Source organism: Opisthocomus hoazin, chromosome 28 (genome assembly GCF_030867145.1).
Source record: "Opisthocomus hoazin isolate bOpiHoa1 chromosome 28, bOpiHoa1.hap1, whole genome shotgun sequence".
Taxonomy (NCBI): domain Eukaryota; kingdom Metazoa; phylum Chordata; class Aves; order Opisthocomiformes; family Opisthocomidae; genus Opisthocomus; species Opisthocomus hoazin.
This window is the reverse complement of record NC_134441.1, coordinates 2171064-2187778: the sequence shown is the minus strand read 5'-3', so window position 1 is coordinate 2187778 and position 16715 is coordinate 2171064.

Below are 16715 nucleotides of genomic sequence, written 5' to 3'. Positions count from 1 at the left end.
TGCCCAGCGCTGCCCTTCGCACCCACTCGGCACCGCACCCACAGCAGGGCCTCAACAGTCTCCTCTCTCCGCAGGCAACTCTCCACAACTTTGGAAGACCAGCCCCAAGGAGACTGACGACACGGACTCCGATATCCAAATGGAAGACCCTTTATTTATCAGAAAGCTGCATTTTATACCCTTACCAAGCTGTCCACGTGCTCCAGCCCCAATGCTTATTCGTTAACATACATTGTTCACGTGCCTATTCTAAACATTCGGTTGGCTAGCTCAGCTGTGTATGATTTCTCCTTCGTGTGCTGCGGGCATTCTGCCAAAGTTCTCTGTTGCAAGTGATAAAGTCCTTGTTTTAGTCTTGTTCAGAAACTCTCAAGGACATCATGACCTTTGTTAATATAGTATGTTGCCACACAGCCCGACACCAGCAGATTCCCCTTGTGCCCGGACAGCGGGACCATGCTCCCCAGACCTTCTGAGAGCTGGACCCAAGATCAGGAGCCATCTCCAGTGAATGGAAGACCGGCTCACCGACCACAGCGCACCAAGGATCTGGGCCCCTCTGAACAGGACAGCCGCCCGGCGTGCCTGCCTCCACAGCGGCCCCCATGCTCTCCCACAAGGGCTTGAGGCCGCCGCACCAGGATACATGTTGGGAGTGCAATGACAGACTCCCAACTGACAGCTTCAGGGGTCAGTCAGCTCTTTCAGAATAAAGGCACAACTATAAATACAGATCAGTAGCAGAATGATCTGGGTCATAACGGCAGCAAACCCAAGAATTCCCCAGTTCTGGGCTGAACTCCATATGGAGGCATGCAAGGACATGGATGCCCATCATACCTGCAGGCTGGGAGCTGGGCATAGGACCCACCAATGGCCTGGGGGAACCCAGCTTCCCCGGTGGCACCAGCCTGCTAAATTGTGAGCCACAGAGGCACCGATGGGGCTCGTTAAAAGGTCAGTCATCTCCACCTCTGCTCCTTCTGCCAGCTCTGTCCTGGGATGCACGGGACAGGGGGACTGTGCAGGGCCGTACCAGCCCCAGCGCCTCCGTTGTGTGCACATCAGATATACCACTAAAGGAAATGCCATAAAGAAAACACAGGGCAGCACAAAGCTGCTGTCAACACCGTCTGTTCAGCTTTTGGCTAGGATGGAGTCCTTTTTCTTCATTTTGGGAATGAGGCCACCTGAACCATGCTCAGCAGATGATGGGCAATATGACTCTTAATCACAAGTACCTCCCGCAATACCTGCATCCCAGAGCTTGCCATATGGCCCCCAGCACAGCACGTATGGACAAGCCATAGGCTACCCAGCAGGAAGGGACTGATGAGAGCCTCACAGTGCTGACACTCACTGTCACACCTTGCAGGCGCTGGCGAGCTGCAGAGATGGTGCAGAGTGTGTGCTGCCTGTTGTGGTTCAGGCTGAATCCCAGGGATAGCTGCTGCCCCAGTTATACCATCTCTGGCCAGAGCTGTTCTGGGCAGATGCTGGTGTCCAGCTGGCAGGAACGGGTGGTGCTCACACCCTGAGTATGTCAGAGACAGCCAGACAGCCCACCCCAGCCCCTCTGAGAGCTTGACCCGACACAAGGAGCCATCTCCAGTGCATGGAAAACTGTCCCGCCTGCAATGGATCACGGAGAAACTGCGCCCCACCAACCAGGAAAGCCACCCAGCATGCCTGCCTCCACAGAGGCCCCCATGGCTGTCCAACTCACCCAGTCAGCTGTTGCAAGACCGGCCAAGCACCCTCCAGCCCCTGGAAAAACTGAAACCACCTCCCCGATGCCCAATCTCATTTCCCCAGATGTCCCGCAAGTGCCTGAGGCAGGGTCCAGAGCCAGGCCCCCAGGCAAAGCCAGGACAGGGAACGGAGGCCAGAGCAGGGAGCCAGGGCTGGCCCAAGTCTGGCAGCAGCCTCACCACCATCCCAGCTGTGCTACCCCCACGCCGGGAAGTGCCAGGGCACTGGGCCCAGTCAGGGCATCCTGGAGAGGCTGCCGTCCCTGGGGCAGGGAGTGCCATGGGGACAGCGGAGCTGAGCCCAGAGGTGGTGTGTATTTATGCATGATATCATGGCAGTTGCTGCTTTAAATGTGTCCATCTCTGTGGTACCTGAACCCTTTAGCAGTCACATTGTAAATCCACGCAATGTGGTGCTAAACACCCAAAGCCAATGAAATCCTTCAAACATCTTTGACAGCCTCTCCCAGAGGGTACAGAAATGGTTATTTGGGATTCTCTTGAGCTGCCTTTTGTGGCAGCTGGCTGAGTGTCTGTGGCCAGTCGTCTCCTGGGGGTTTTACGCTGCAGATGGTAGGTTCTTTAAACAAGCAGGTGAATAATGCCAAGATTTGGCTTTACTCTTTTGACAGATGGTACAAACGGGAGGCCTGAGCATGCTGCTTTTAGCAGGGGAACTTGCCCTGACTGCACAAGAGGTAGGGAACTCTCTTCTCTCCCTTCCCGTGAGCCCTCAGTTTCAAGAGATCTCTGAGGAGGAATATTTGACCAGTGGGACATGAACTTTCAGACCTGTCCCTCTGGTGGGACTGCAGTGTGAGCCCTGTGACAGGAGTCTTGTATCCCAGCCGTGAACATAGGGGTTGGGCCCAGTTTTTATATTGGTTCAGTATTAACTCTGCTGACTGTTTGGTCAGACCAGGAAGGTCTGTCCCTGAGAGGACATTGTCACAGGTGGAATGGTTGAAACACCCTGGACTGTGTTCACAAACACGTGGTTTGCAATCTCTTTTGGGCAAGGATTCCATATGCTAGTGTAATGCCTCACACAACTGTGGCCTTGGCACTAACAGCAAAATAAATACCTTTGAATTTCCGTACAGTCAGTGTCATTATGTATGCATTCAGAAGACATGCAAGTGCTGACAAGCAGTCAAAGCATTGCAGGATATTCCTGTTCAATCATAGAATCATAAGTGGGAAAAGACCTGTAAGATCTTCAAGTACAACCATCACCCCAACACCACCATTCCTACTACATCAAGTCCCAAAGTGCCACATCTACATGTTCTCTGAACCCGTCCAGGGATGGTGACTCCACCACTGCCCTGGGCAACCTATTCCAATGCCTGACCACTCTTTCAGTAAAGAAGTTTTTCCTAATATCCACTCTAAACCTCCCCTGATGCAACTTGAGGCCATTGCCTCTCGTCCTGTAGCTAGTTACCTGGGAGAAGAAACCAACACCCGCCTCACTGCAACCTCCTTTCAGGTAGTTGTAGAGAGCAATAAGGTCCCCCCTCAGCCTCCTCTTCTCCAGACTATACAGCCCCAGCTCCCTCAGTCGCTCCTCTTAAGACTTGTTCTCCAGACCCTTCACCAGCTCTGTTGCTGTTCTCTGGACACACTCCATCACCTCAATGTCCTGCTTGTAGTGAGGGGCCCAAAACTGAACACAGTACTCGAGGTGCAGCCTCACCAATGCTGAGTACAGGGGCACGATCACCTCCCTACTCCTGCTGGCCACACCATTCCTGATACATGCCAGGATGCCATTGGCCTTCTTGGCCACCTGGGCACACTGCTGGCTCATGTTCAACTGGCTGTCAACCAGCACCCCAAGGTCCTTTCCTGCTGGGCAGCTTTCCAGCCACCCATCCCCAAGCCTGGAGCATTGCATGGGGGTTACTGTGACCCAGGTGCAGGACCCAGCACTTGGCCTTGTTGAACCTCATACAGTTGGCCTCAGCCCATCAATCCAGCCTGTCCAGATCCCTCTGCAGAGCCTTCCTACCCTGAAGCAGATCGACACTCCTGCCCAACTTGGTGGCATCTGCAAACTTACTGAGGGAGCACTCAATGCACGATCGACACTCCTGCCCAACTTGATGTCATCTGCAAACTTACTGAGGGAGCACTCAATTCCCTCCTCTAGATCATTGATAAAGATGTTAAACAAGACTGGACCCAAAACCGAGCCTTTGGAACACCACTTGTGACTGGCCACCAGCTGGATTGAACTCCCTTCACCACCACTCTCTGGGCTCAGCCATTTAGCCAGTTCTTTATCCAGTGAAGAGTACACCTGTCCAAACCATGGGCAGCTACTTTCTCCAGGAGGATGCTGTGGGGAACAGTGTCAAAGGCCTTACTAAAGTCCAGGTAGACAACATCCACAGCCTTTCCTTCATCCACTAGGCAGGTCACCTGGTCATAGAAGGAGATCAGGTTGGTCAAGCAGGATCTGCCTTTCACGAACCCATACTGGCTGGGCCTGATCCCCTGGTTGTCCTTCACATACCCAGTGAGTGCACTCAGGAATAATCACTCCATAATCTTGCCTGGTACCGAGGTCAGGCTGACAGGTCTGTAGTTCCAAGGATCCTCTTTCTGGCCTTTCTTGTAGATGGGTGTTACACTGGTGATCCTCCAGTCATATGGGACCTCCCCTGTTAGCCAGGACTGCTGATAGATGATGGAGAGTGGCTTGGCCAGCTCCTCCGCCACTTCCATCAGCACTCCTGGGTGAATCCCATCCAGCCCCATAGTCCAGGTGGCATAGCAGGTCGTTAACTGCTTCCTCCTGGATTGTGGGAGGTTTATTCTGCTCTCTATCCCTAATAATCATAAAACTTTATATCCAAGAAGAAGTGTGTGGTTCATTTGCCATCACAAACATTTTGTTTTTATGAAGGAGTCTAGTAAATAAGAGCTCCTGCATATTTCCGGTTGTGCAGAGACCTCTGTTCCTTCTTTAGGCCGATTTTGGTTTTTTACTCTACTGTTGTGTTTACATGAGAGAAGAGGTGTATTGTAGTCCCAGATGCTCAGTTCAGGCAGGAGAAGTTGCAGACCTCACCAGCAGTAAGAAAAGGACTTGGGTACGCAGTGGGTTTGCACCTGGCATTTGGCTCCTTTCCTCAGTTATGCAAGACTGGGGTGCGTATATGAGCATGTTTTGTGAAACACCTGAGCAGAAACACCGGGTGGGTCTGTTCCAGCTCCTGTCCTTGCGCTGGGAAAAGCCTGGTCCTCTCGCTTTCTCACAGCAGACTGATGAGCAAAAGGCCTGAAGGGGGGTGAGGAGCTTGCTTTCACACTGCCCTGCCTGCATATGTCCCTTACTTGCCCATCAGGGCCTTGGCTTGCTTCACACAGCACCTCATGGCCTGTCTGTAGGTCACAGCTCAGAAATCCCAGGATTTGTTGTGTTGTCCAAAACCTGGCTCCTCTACCAGTTTCCCCCTTACCGCTGCTCTGCAGATCAAGATGGTGTTAAAGCCCTGCGCCAATCAGTGTGGAAGGTGAGCCAGGGGCTTTCCTCACCTTCGTTCAGCACGATCCGTTTTAGAGCAGGTCGTTGGTAGCAGGGCAGAAAGGAGAAAAAGTGGTAAAATCTTCAGTTGATTGTACCGTTGAAATGCAATATAAAGAAAAAAGGCCCACCCATATAAAATGTTCAGTACAACATTATGTAGACAAGTGTGACATAGAATGGTATGAGAAAACCAGCATACAATTTTCTGTCCTGTTATCCTCATGAGCCTAAGAGGCCCTGCAAGAGTCCCTTTAGACTTTCAGATGGGTTTTATAATGGTGAACACATCCTTGGCCCCAAGCCTTATGGTTGGATTTGGCATTATTTTTGCGGTTGTTAGTAAGAGCAGTTTTGGTGTAGGGTAGTATCATTTCTGACACCAGTAGCAGGGCATGCAGTGGCACCCTTCTTGGTAGGGTGCGCTACAAGGCCCTGCGCCCGACAGGGCTGCGGGACCTCTGCCGGGATCGCCTCCTTGTTGCCCGCCATTCCCTGGAGGAAGCCCAGCCTCCCTGGTGACGGTACTGTCTCCTGGAAGAAGGAGGGACATCCCATTCAGCACTTAGAGCTCGCCCCTCATCGCGATTCCTCCTCCTTCCCTGCTCCCGCTGCATTCCACGGTTAGTGCTGTGGAACCTCCGCTGGGATCGGCTCCTTGTTGCCTGCCGTTCCCTGGAGGAAGCCTGGCCTCCCTGCTGACTGTGCCGTCTTCTGGAATAAGCTGGGACTTGCTGTTCAGAGCTTAGAGGTCGCCCCTCATCATGATTCCTCCTCCTTTCCTGCTCCCACTATGTTCGGTGCTGAGCACTGCGGGACCTCTGCCGGGATTGGCTCCTTGTTGCCTGCCGTTCCCTGGAGGAAGCCCGGCCTCCCCGCTGACGGTGCTCGCTCCTACCCGAGGAGGCTGGGACATCCCGCTCAGGCCTTGGAGCTCGGCGCTCGTCACGAGCAGAGTCCTGAGCCCTGCTCTGCTGCCGTCTCCTGCTGCTGGAGGGGTCGTAGCCTTGGCTGTGCCGATCCCTGCTGTAGCCGTTGCAGTGCCACCTTGGGGATCTGCTCTGGCCCCTCTCTGGGGCCCTGGCGTGGCCACCACCGCGGTCTGCACTGGAAAAGCTGTGGTGCAGGAGGCCTGAGGAATGACACCGCCTCCTTTCTACAGAGCGAGGCAAGGATATCCCTCCTCATGCGTGGCTGGCGGAGCTGTTGTGCTGCATGTTGTGCATCTCATAGTTGTCAGCTCCCACCTCACGGTAGATGTGGTGGAAAGGCCGCCGGCAGATTGGGCACAGCTCGGATGCGGGACCATTGCAATATGCAGGGAAAACAGAAACTGTGCCTGCACCAGCTCACAAAGGCTTCGTCGTTAGCGGTGTCCTGGCAGATTGTGCATATGAGATGCTCGGAGGGATCCTTGGAAGCATCCTGTGGTGTGGCCTGGGGCACCTGGCTGCTGCTGGCAGCAGGGTTGGATGTGCCGTCTCCTGCCCAGTCCTCCTCTGACACCATCTCACACTGCAAACAAAGGAGACGCAAAGCTCACAGCCCCCCCTGGAGATGCAGCCTGCAGGAAGCAGCAAAGCTGTGGAAGTCAGGCTCTCGAGAGTTGCCCACTCTGCCTCGAGGCCGTGCTTGTGCTGCCGCCAGCACCCCCGGACCCCGGCAGGCAAGTGACACCGAGGCGTCCCTGCGTGTCCCTGCTCCGAGGGCAGGGTGGTGACGGACCTCTCTGACACGTGCAGGCAGGGGCTGGGAAAGCAGGAGAGTGGTTCCTGTACGCTCAGCAGCAGCAGCCTGAGCCTGGAGCCACAGCAGGTCGGGACCAGTGCCCCGGGCCCTGCCAGTGTCCGTGTCTGGCAGATCCTCTCTGTGCCCTCAGAAGGGAGCCCGTGGATGGGGGTCCTTCGTCCCCACACCTACAGACGTCTGTCCCCAGCGGACGAGGACAGCACTGTGACCCTTCAGGGCTGGCTACGCCCCAAAAGGATTGATGTCATGGCGGTCACAATGACTCGCTGGTGACATCACAAGGCTTTTCAGGGACCGTACCCAGAAGACACAAGCCCCGGCCTCCAGGAACAAACATTTCCTAGACAGCTTGTCTCACAAGACTTCCCGTTGTCAAGCCAAATCCCATTGTGTATTTTGCACATACATTTGGACACCAGGCTCAGGTCACGCTGGGTTGAACACACAGCCTGTGATTTTCAAAAACTAAAGATCAAGCTTTGAAATGCAGCTCCTTGGACAGTAATCATATCGGGTCAATTAAACACACACAGCCCTGGCCAATGGATATTTGTTTTCTTTACACCTTTCCTTCTCCTGCAGTAGCCAACAGTACAGATGGCCAAGGATATGGCTACAAAAAAAGTGGCTTCTGTTTGGTGGGCTCTAAATAACCTTCCAATCTTAAAGACTGGGAAAGCTTAAAAACAGCTTAGGAACAAAAGAAATACAACATTTGAAAAAGAGGCCATTGGTTTGAACTGTTCCCAGAAGGAGGATCTGGTGAGAGTGTCATAGCAGACTTCCTATAGAAGTTATTGAGCTGTTTATTTCCCACTTCAAAAAACAGTGGGCCTGGAAAGTAAAAAATAAATGGAAGTGGCTAGTGACCTTTAGCAGGTAATTGTAATGGCAATGCCCTGATCTGAGGAACAGACTAATCCAGCCCTCTCTCGGCTCCCCACGCTCCCCCCAGCCAAACCAAACAGTCAAAACCTCAAACCCTAAACCAAGGAACTGAAACAATTTGAGTGGGCATCGGGAAGTCCCTTTGCCACCAGGGACTGGTACTTCTTCTCAGCTGCAGCACAGGCTCTGAGAAACCACTGGGCTCATGGCTCGTCTGGGGAAATCTTGACTTGGGGCACCCAAGCCAGCAGAATTTATGCTTCTAGAAGCAACAGTGCCATTACAATTGGAGCACTGTTCTTCCTTCCAGGCTCTGGCAATCAACATCCTTAACTTCTCTGGTTGGAAGAGAAGATACTGACTAGCTCTCACACTCCCTATTTCCAGGCATTTGGACCAAGAGCTTTGGATTCAAACCTTCTATTAAGCACAAAAATAAACAGAAAGTGTTGCCTGTAAGCCCGCTCCAAGTAAGTATATGAGAACACAGAAAAACCATTCCCAAGCATGGATTTTTCTGAAATGTTAATTTCAGAAAATTTGCTGGACTAGCAAGAAAAATTCTACCTTGTTTCAAGCTACATCGGACCATTTTTTTAATGAACTCACTTAGAGAAAAAACGCAGAAAAGCAGATGAAAGTGAAGAGTTTTGATTGTTTGGCTTCATTTTGGTTGGTGGCACAGGAGGGAATGGGGTATTTTCCAAATTTGACAAAGACACCCTGTGCAAATGAAAATGCTTCTATATGAAAGAGCAAAAGCAGCTTTTAGTAGTGGGACGGGGAGTGGGGAAGCTTAAAGAGGTTCTGTAGCATTTTCAGTACTTTCCCTTGGAACAACCAAGGAGCAGCCATGCCTTGTGACTTGTGCCAATGAAATCCATTAAAACCTCCATGAAACAGTGTATACTTCAAAAAAACCCAACAACCCAACACCACAGTTGCACTTCTAGCATTTTCAGGAAATACGTTTACAAAAACGTTGTACACTGCAAAACTAAAGCATACTTGCATAGAGCTGTTTGGTGGGTGGAGTAACCACCAAAGAAGAGAAGAAGAGAACATTTTTCAGCTTCCAGAACTACAGTTATTTTTGATGGAGTTAGTGACTAAAGCAGCCACAACAGATAAAGAACATAATAGAACATCCAAATACACATGCCAAAACTTCAGTTGCTGAGACTGTAGTGAAAATCTAAGTGCGGGAATGACACATGTCTCCATTGCTGCTGAAACCACAGCTCCATTACTGCACCAGGGCTTCCGCTGTGTTCCTACACACACGCTCCTGCACTGCACATTGGACCTATCCAGCTCATAAACGATCCAGGACTATAAACCCCAACAGAAGGAGCAAAGAAAAGCATGAGTTTTAGTTAAAGATTTTTGATTTCTCTTTCAGCTGAACATCAGGTGCTTCTGAAAAGGAAACACTGGGCAAGGCAGCCCTGTTACAAGAAACTCACCTCCACAAATAGGAACAATGGAATTGTATCAAATAGGACACATTCATTAAATGTCACATTGGAGTGGAATGGATTCACAGGTGTAACGCCTAGCAGCATCATGAGGTACTGTTAGTTCCTCATTTCATTTTATGTTCTTGCTTTCTGTGTTGCATTCCTTTGCACCGCGTGGTGTGCAGTGTGTGCTGTGCCATGGGATTTATTGCACTCTACGCTTTCTGTTGTGTTTCATGAGTTGCATTGTTTGCGTTCTGTTGTACCTACGGCGCTGTGCGCGTTGTCTGTGTGACACTGCCGGTGCTGTGCTGGCTGTTGTATTGTATTGTGTGGGGCCCAGGGGGCAGTCCCCCAGCCCTGGGACCAGGCTGTGGACTAGCCGAGCCAGCAATGGGTGGAGCTATCAGTAGGCACCGCCCACAGCAGGTGGAGCCATCAACAGCCACCAACAGACACCTCCCACAGGGGGTGGAGCCACCAATGGCCGCAGCCCGCGCCCAGCCCCGCGGCAGACAGCTGCCGGCCAGACCCATTGGCACGGCGATGCCCAGGGACGCGGCAGCACAGGCGCTGGCAGCGGGCAGAATGGGGCGTCCTCGGCTTCCCCGGGGCTGCCCGTGCCCGGCAGAGCCCCCCCAGCCGCCCGGCCCCAGCACCTGTCCCCGCAGGTGGCTGCCCGCCCGGGGGTCCGGCGGAGGGGTGCGCGGGGCTGTTCCCAGAGGGGTGACAGCCAGCCGGCTGGCCGGGGTGCCACAGGCAGACGCGGGGCTCTGCCCGGGGGCCAAGCTGCAGGAGGGAGTGGGCAGGTGGAGGGGTGTCCAGGAGGGACCCCGAGCTGTGGGGCTGGGCTCTGCCATCTGCGGCACGCACAGCCCAGCTTGGCGTGGGCACGGCCAGCGCGGCAGGGCCAGGAGCCATCTGTGTGCCGGGAGGAAGGCACAGGGGAAGGCTGGGCAGGGGTGGCAGCAGATCACTGCTGGGGGCTGTCAGGGGAACACTCCTCACCCTCTCAGTGACCTGGACGGGATCGGGAGGAGGCCCCGGGCGTGTGGGTAAGTCCCCGGTCAGCTGGTGGGATGGATGGAGAGGGCTTGACGCTGGAATGGAGGGGTCGCAGGACACCCATGGGAGAGCTGAAGGTGAGCTAAGGGTTGGCACGTCATCGTCCAAGGGTGGCAGGGCTGGTGGGAACACTCATGCTGCTCCTGGGAGCATGCAGGGCTCAGGAGCACGTCAGACGCTTGTGCAACTGTGCAGTCAGCACGAGAAACAAGCTGGATGAACTGGAAGCGCTGGCCAGTTTCCAGAGCTGTGGTAGCACTGATGAGACTCAGTAGCCTGAGTCCCACAGCCGGAGTGCTGGGATGAAGGGCACAGGCTGCTCAGGAGGGACAGGCAGGCAGGCGAGGTGTATGTACCCTATTGTATGGTATGGTATTTATTTTTTGTAAGTACTGTATGTACTGTATGGTATATATGGTATGGGTTTTATTGTATTGTATGCATTGTATGGTACGGTATGCTGGTTTTTATTGTATTTTGTGTATTCTATTTTGTATTGTACAGTATCTGTTGTATGGTATGGTACAGTATGGTATAGTATCGTAATTTGTATTGCATTTTACGTATTTTATGTATCGTATTTTATGTGATTTCTTTAATGCATTGTATGGTACAGTATTGATTTTATTGTATGTATTATTTTGTATGTAATATATGGACTAGTACTTATTGTACTGTATTTTCTAGACTACTGGGATTTGTATTGTATAGTATGCATTGTATTTTATGGCATGTATGGTATATGGTGTATTTTATGTTCTGCATTGTATCTATGGTATTCTCTTTTATGTATGTTAGGGTATGTATCTTACTGTATGAAGACATTGTATGTACTGTATGCTGTGTCTATATTGTATTGTTTATTGTGTGGTGTCTACTGTGTATTGTATGGTATTGTATGGTATGGTATTGTATTGTGCGGCATAGATTGTCTTGTCTATATCCTGTGTTTGTGTTGTAGATACTGTATTTTGGTTTGTATTGTCCTTTGTATTGTATGCATTTGACTGTATGTAATCTACAGTGTATGCTATAGTATGTGTTGCATTGTATGTGATGTATGCATTGTGTTTTCTATTGTATGCGCTGTGTGTGGTGTTTGTGTTGTGGTTTTGGTGTTGTATCATATTACATGTATTGTGTGTCATGCTAAGGCATATTGTAATGCATGTATTGTACATACTGTATGTGCTGTGTGGTGTGGTATGAATTGTAGGGCATGGTGTTGTATTTATTGTACTGTATGTACTGTATTTTGTATTTTATTGAGTTCTGTATTGTGTTTTGTATTGTATTTTATGTATTGCATTGTATGGTACTTCTTGTACGTATTGTGATGTATTTTGCATTGTAATGTATTTTGTATTGTATTTTATGTGTGACATGGCTTGTACTGTGCGGCTTGTAGTGCATGGCTTGTACTTCAGTGTGCTTTGTACTGTACTGTAGCATTGTACAATGTTTGGTACAAGAGTATATAGAATCTGTATTGTATTCTATTTTGTATGCATTGGGATTAGTGACTCGTGGTGGAATGAGTCCCACAGCTGCAGTTCTGAGATGGAGGGCTGTAGGCTATATTGTATGTATTGTGTTTTGTACAGTATCTTGAATTGTTTTGTATGGTATTGCTTTTATTGCATTCTGTTGCATTTAGTGTTGTGTTGTATTTTGCATGGTATTTTGTATCGTATGGTTTGGTATGATTGTCTGGTACACAGTGTATGCATGGTATGGTTTCTGTGGCATGGTTTGTACTTATGGCAGGCATGGTATGGTAAGGCATTTTGTATTGTGTGCCTGGTATGGCACTGGGCATGGTACAGCATTGGTAAGGTATGGCACTGGGTGTGGTATGGTATTGTTTTGTATGCGTTGCATTACATTTTGTGATGTGTTGCATTTTGCATTGTATTTGTTGTATGTGTGTTATGGTATATATGGCGTTTTATTCAGTACGGTATGGTGCCTGTATTATTGTATTGTATTGTGGGTATGGTATGGTATTGTGGGTATAATATGGTATGGTATGGTATGGTATGGTATGGTATGGTACTTAGAGTAGGCTGTGGTATCTAGGGCATGGTTTTTAGGGTACATACGGTATGAATGGTTTTGTTTGGCAGGTATGGTATTGTATGCATCATAGGTAGGTATTGTCACAGGAGAAGAATCAGAGATCACTCAGATCTAAGCTAGGAGTTAATTCATGGAGTTCTCATCAGTAAATTTAGGTATGTCAGATATTTAACAAGTACAGATGGACTGGCGGTCAATACTCTGATATCTGCTACACTGAAAGTATGGGATACAAAGATCTCACTGACCGCTCACACAACAGGAGTAACTTTGGTCAGGCCGACTTGTTGAGCATCTGCCTGGACCAAAGCTCAGTTAGGTCAGACAGAAGGATGGCATCCGTCACAGGTGTGTGTGGTGTGGTAGGGTAGGGTATTGTACTTTGCGTTGTACACATTGCATTATAGTTTGTATTGCATTTTCTATTGCATTATATGGTATGGTATTTAGTGTATTGCATGCATTGTCTAACACAATCACCTAGAAAGGAGTGAAAGCTCCATCAAAAGATTTTACAGAGAATTTTGAAAGAACAAAGTATTGCACATTAAAATCCCTGAGGAAATCATTACTTGGAAATCAGTGCATACAGCTTTAAATGCTCTAAAACCCGCAGAAACTATCTTAGAAGCGGCTGCTACTCCTCCACCCTTATCTCCAAAGCAAGGACAGAGCTGCAGTTTTTTGAAATTTAACTCCACATACGATGAAATTCCTAGCCCAACACGAGAAATGCGGGAGGTAAATCCGCCAGAACCTGACGATCCTCTAAATCCAGAGAAACGGGAAGTGGGACGTGAAACTGGGCACCCCGAAACTGTACAACAGGGTGCCTCTACAGCGATTGGCAAACCCAACCTGAGATCAAAGCAGGGTGAATTCCAGCATAAAACCGCGCAGTCCCTTCGACACAGCACAGCCCGCAGCGCCAGCAACCACCACGCCAGACGGATCAGCGAACCTTACACCTGGTGGGGCACACGGCCCCCCCCCGGGCAACTGGCGGCATGGTCCAGCCCCACACCCCCGCAGCAAGAACCATCTTCCTGACGTTCAAGGCCTTGGTGGGAAAAAGTGTGTATAATTCAATTATTGCAGTAGAATTCCTTGTGGACAAACAGTTGGACTTTATTATCTTTCCAGGATTCAGATGGCCTTTCTAGATGAAAAGGTGTTGAAAGGTGAAAATATTGACATCATGACTGAAGAGTTGCCCCCTCTATTTACTTTGTTAAAAAGGTCTCAGATTTGTTATTTTCCCGAAGATTAACGCAAGAAGTGAAAACTGTTTTACAAAAAGTTTCGGACAAAATTGCAACTGCCTTTACCTCCAGAATTAATGTCAATTTACCAACAAATTTGTATATAATTTATGGGGTTTTGTTTTCCAGCCTTATGCTCTTTTAGGTTGGTGGTGTGTTAATGCGCAGGAATTGAAGACTCTGGAATGGATCTTTTTGTCTCATACGCCCATGAAAACATTAACTACAAAGGTAGACATGATCGGGTCCTTAACAGCACAAGGTCAGAATTGCTGTCAGTAATTGACACGACAGGATCCTGATGCTATTTACATGCTGCTGGCTACAGACGACTTTGTGGTATTAAATAGGGAATCCTCAGCACTGCAAGCCGCCCTAGCTGAAAAAAAAAAAAAAAAGGAATGACACAGTACACACGTTTAGGCGAAAGTGTCCCATGTGCATCTGGCACTGCAGTAGAGAGTGCCTGCTTTCTAGGGCTCCGGGGTTCAGTTTTGGAGAGTGAATTGTTTTGCTCCTTTCTGATAATAGATTTGAGGTACCCAGGTAGGACCCTGTTCTTGAACATCAATGGTCCGAGGGATCGCAGGACCTCCAGCCGGCACCGAGGGATTCTTGGGGAGAACCTCTGATCCCTGGACCAAAAGGTTATGAGCAGGGACCATCAATAAGGTAAAGGCATTCTTCCAACACTGCTTCTTGTTGTCTGCCTGTTAGTTGTAGTGAAGCTTCACAGCATTGGGCTACATCCCTGGGGAGAAGGGACAGTGCCCTTCCTAAAACAGAGTTGAAAAGAGAGTACTCTTCCTGAAACTGAGGCTTGGGAATTTGTCTGTTAAATGTTGAATAATATTGTAAGTCCTTGTCTGTTCATAAGTCTTTGCAATATTTGGATTTATGTTGAAAACTTGGTGTGCCTGTGTGTGTGGTTGCGACTATAAATGTGTGATTTTATGTGTTTGTTGTCATAATGTTTGTATTTCTGTGATCTAACGGATTTGTCTGGATGAAGTAACTGCTTTTGCATCTTCTGGTTTGATAAGTTCTGCAGGTATTGATTACTTCTGGTTTTTGACTTCAGACTGTTGTATTTGGACTCTGATTTATCGTGACTTCGGAAGCATTTGATGCAGCATGGACTAGATGTGGTGAAGTCTGCAGATTTATTGCATTAATTTTAGCCTATATAGTTAATGACTCATAGTTCTAGATACATTGATCTTAACATAGGTGATTAATATGGATAGCCAATACTGAGTTTTTAGTATTACACTGTAGCAGGGCTGTTACTGGACCATAATGCCAATAATGATGCTTACGCGTGTCAATGCAGCACTTGCTTTGAATTCATTAAATAAAAACGAGGGAGATGTAGAGGAACGGGACAAAAGCAGATTGCTGTAACAAACAGAAGAGAAAAATGCTGCAGTAAACAGGACTTGTGGATGTGCTGAAGGAGCCGAGTACATGATCAGGAGTTAAAAAACAGCGGTTGTGTACTGCCAGCCAGCGCATGGGCAGCACGCGATCAGCAACCTCATCGGCTGACCTGGTGTGGGATATGGCTTCAGATTGGACAGAAGTAGAACAGAGACCCTCGTGCAAATAGCTGCCTTCTCAGGACAGAAAGTTCCCAGGAACTAACGTTCAGGTACATGACCCTTTGCACAAAGCCGTGTTCACCTGAAACCACCCAACGCTTCCGGCATCTCGAGAATCGCCTCCTATCCTCACTCATTTTCTGTCTTTACAGAATGCTGCTATACGGCCTCAGGCAAAGGTGCTGGCAGGGGATCTGCAATCAGGAGCTTGGACAGGGCCATGGGAACTATTAATGTGGGGGTGCGGGTATGCTTGTGTTTCCACAGATTTAGGACCTAAATGGTTCCCAGTGAAGTGCATTAAGCTGGCGCTAGACAAGCAACAGCCAACCACAAAAGACCCTGAAGCGCCTGCTGAAGCATCAGAAGACATTTTGAGTGATAACGCACCGTTTGATGGGAAGTGATTGGTTTGAGACTGTAAGGAGTGGTGTATCAGGCCTCACTAGGCCGCAGGTGTCTGTATGTTTAGTCTGTAAGCGCTGTTGTGGATTTATTATTGCACATGGTATATTTTGTAAAAGGTATTTCTCATTTGTGGGGATCCTGCTTAGCTGTCTATCCCATCCCATATAAAGGGAGGTCCCTGTAGTCTAGGGAGATTAACGCTTTTAACACCAAATCGGATCATGATAATTGGCCACCAAAATACACGGTACCGAGGGAAAAGAGCAATTCATGCTTTCACCTTAGATTGCAAAGACAATATCGAATTTTGGAATAGCCGTGAAATAATCACTGCATCATTTTTAGCTCCCAGGATTGCAGCCTCTCAGGCTCTAGCTACCCCAAAGAAATTGGGATGTTGGTTAACCAAGAAGACTAATGCTACTTCTCAGGCCTTAAGTAGTTTGTTTTTAGATGTTGATTTGGTTACACACGCAACTTTACAAAATCGTGTAGCAATTGATTTTTACTTTTAGCACAAGGACATGGGTGTGAAGATTTTGAAGGAATGTGTTGTATGAATTTGAGTGACCACTCAAAATCAATGCATCAAAAATTGAGTGAGCTACGCAAAAAATTTGAGGGCTATAACTGTAGAGACTGGATTGACAGACTGGTTGAAAACATTAGATATAACCGGATGGTTTAAAGATTTGGTAATTCAGGGAGTGACTATGTTAATTACTCTGTTGGTAGGATTGTTGGTGTTTGGTTGTGTGATAAGCTGTATGATCAAAATGATGAAAAAATTGGTTGTCGGATCTGGTCAAACAGGGGATAACGATGCTGGTTACTATTATGGTCATGCTAGGCATTTTTGGATGTTTGTGAAATTGTGCTATAGAAATGGTCAAGAAGATGTTTAATGGTATCTGTGT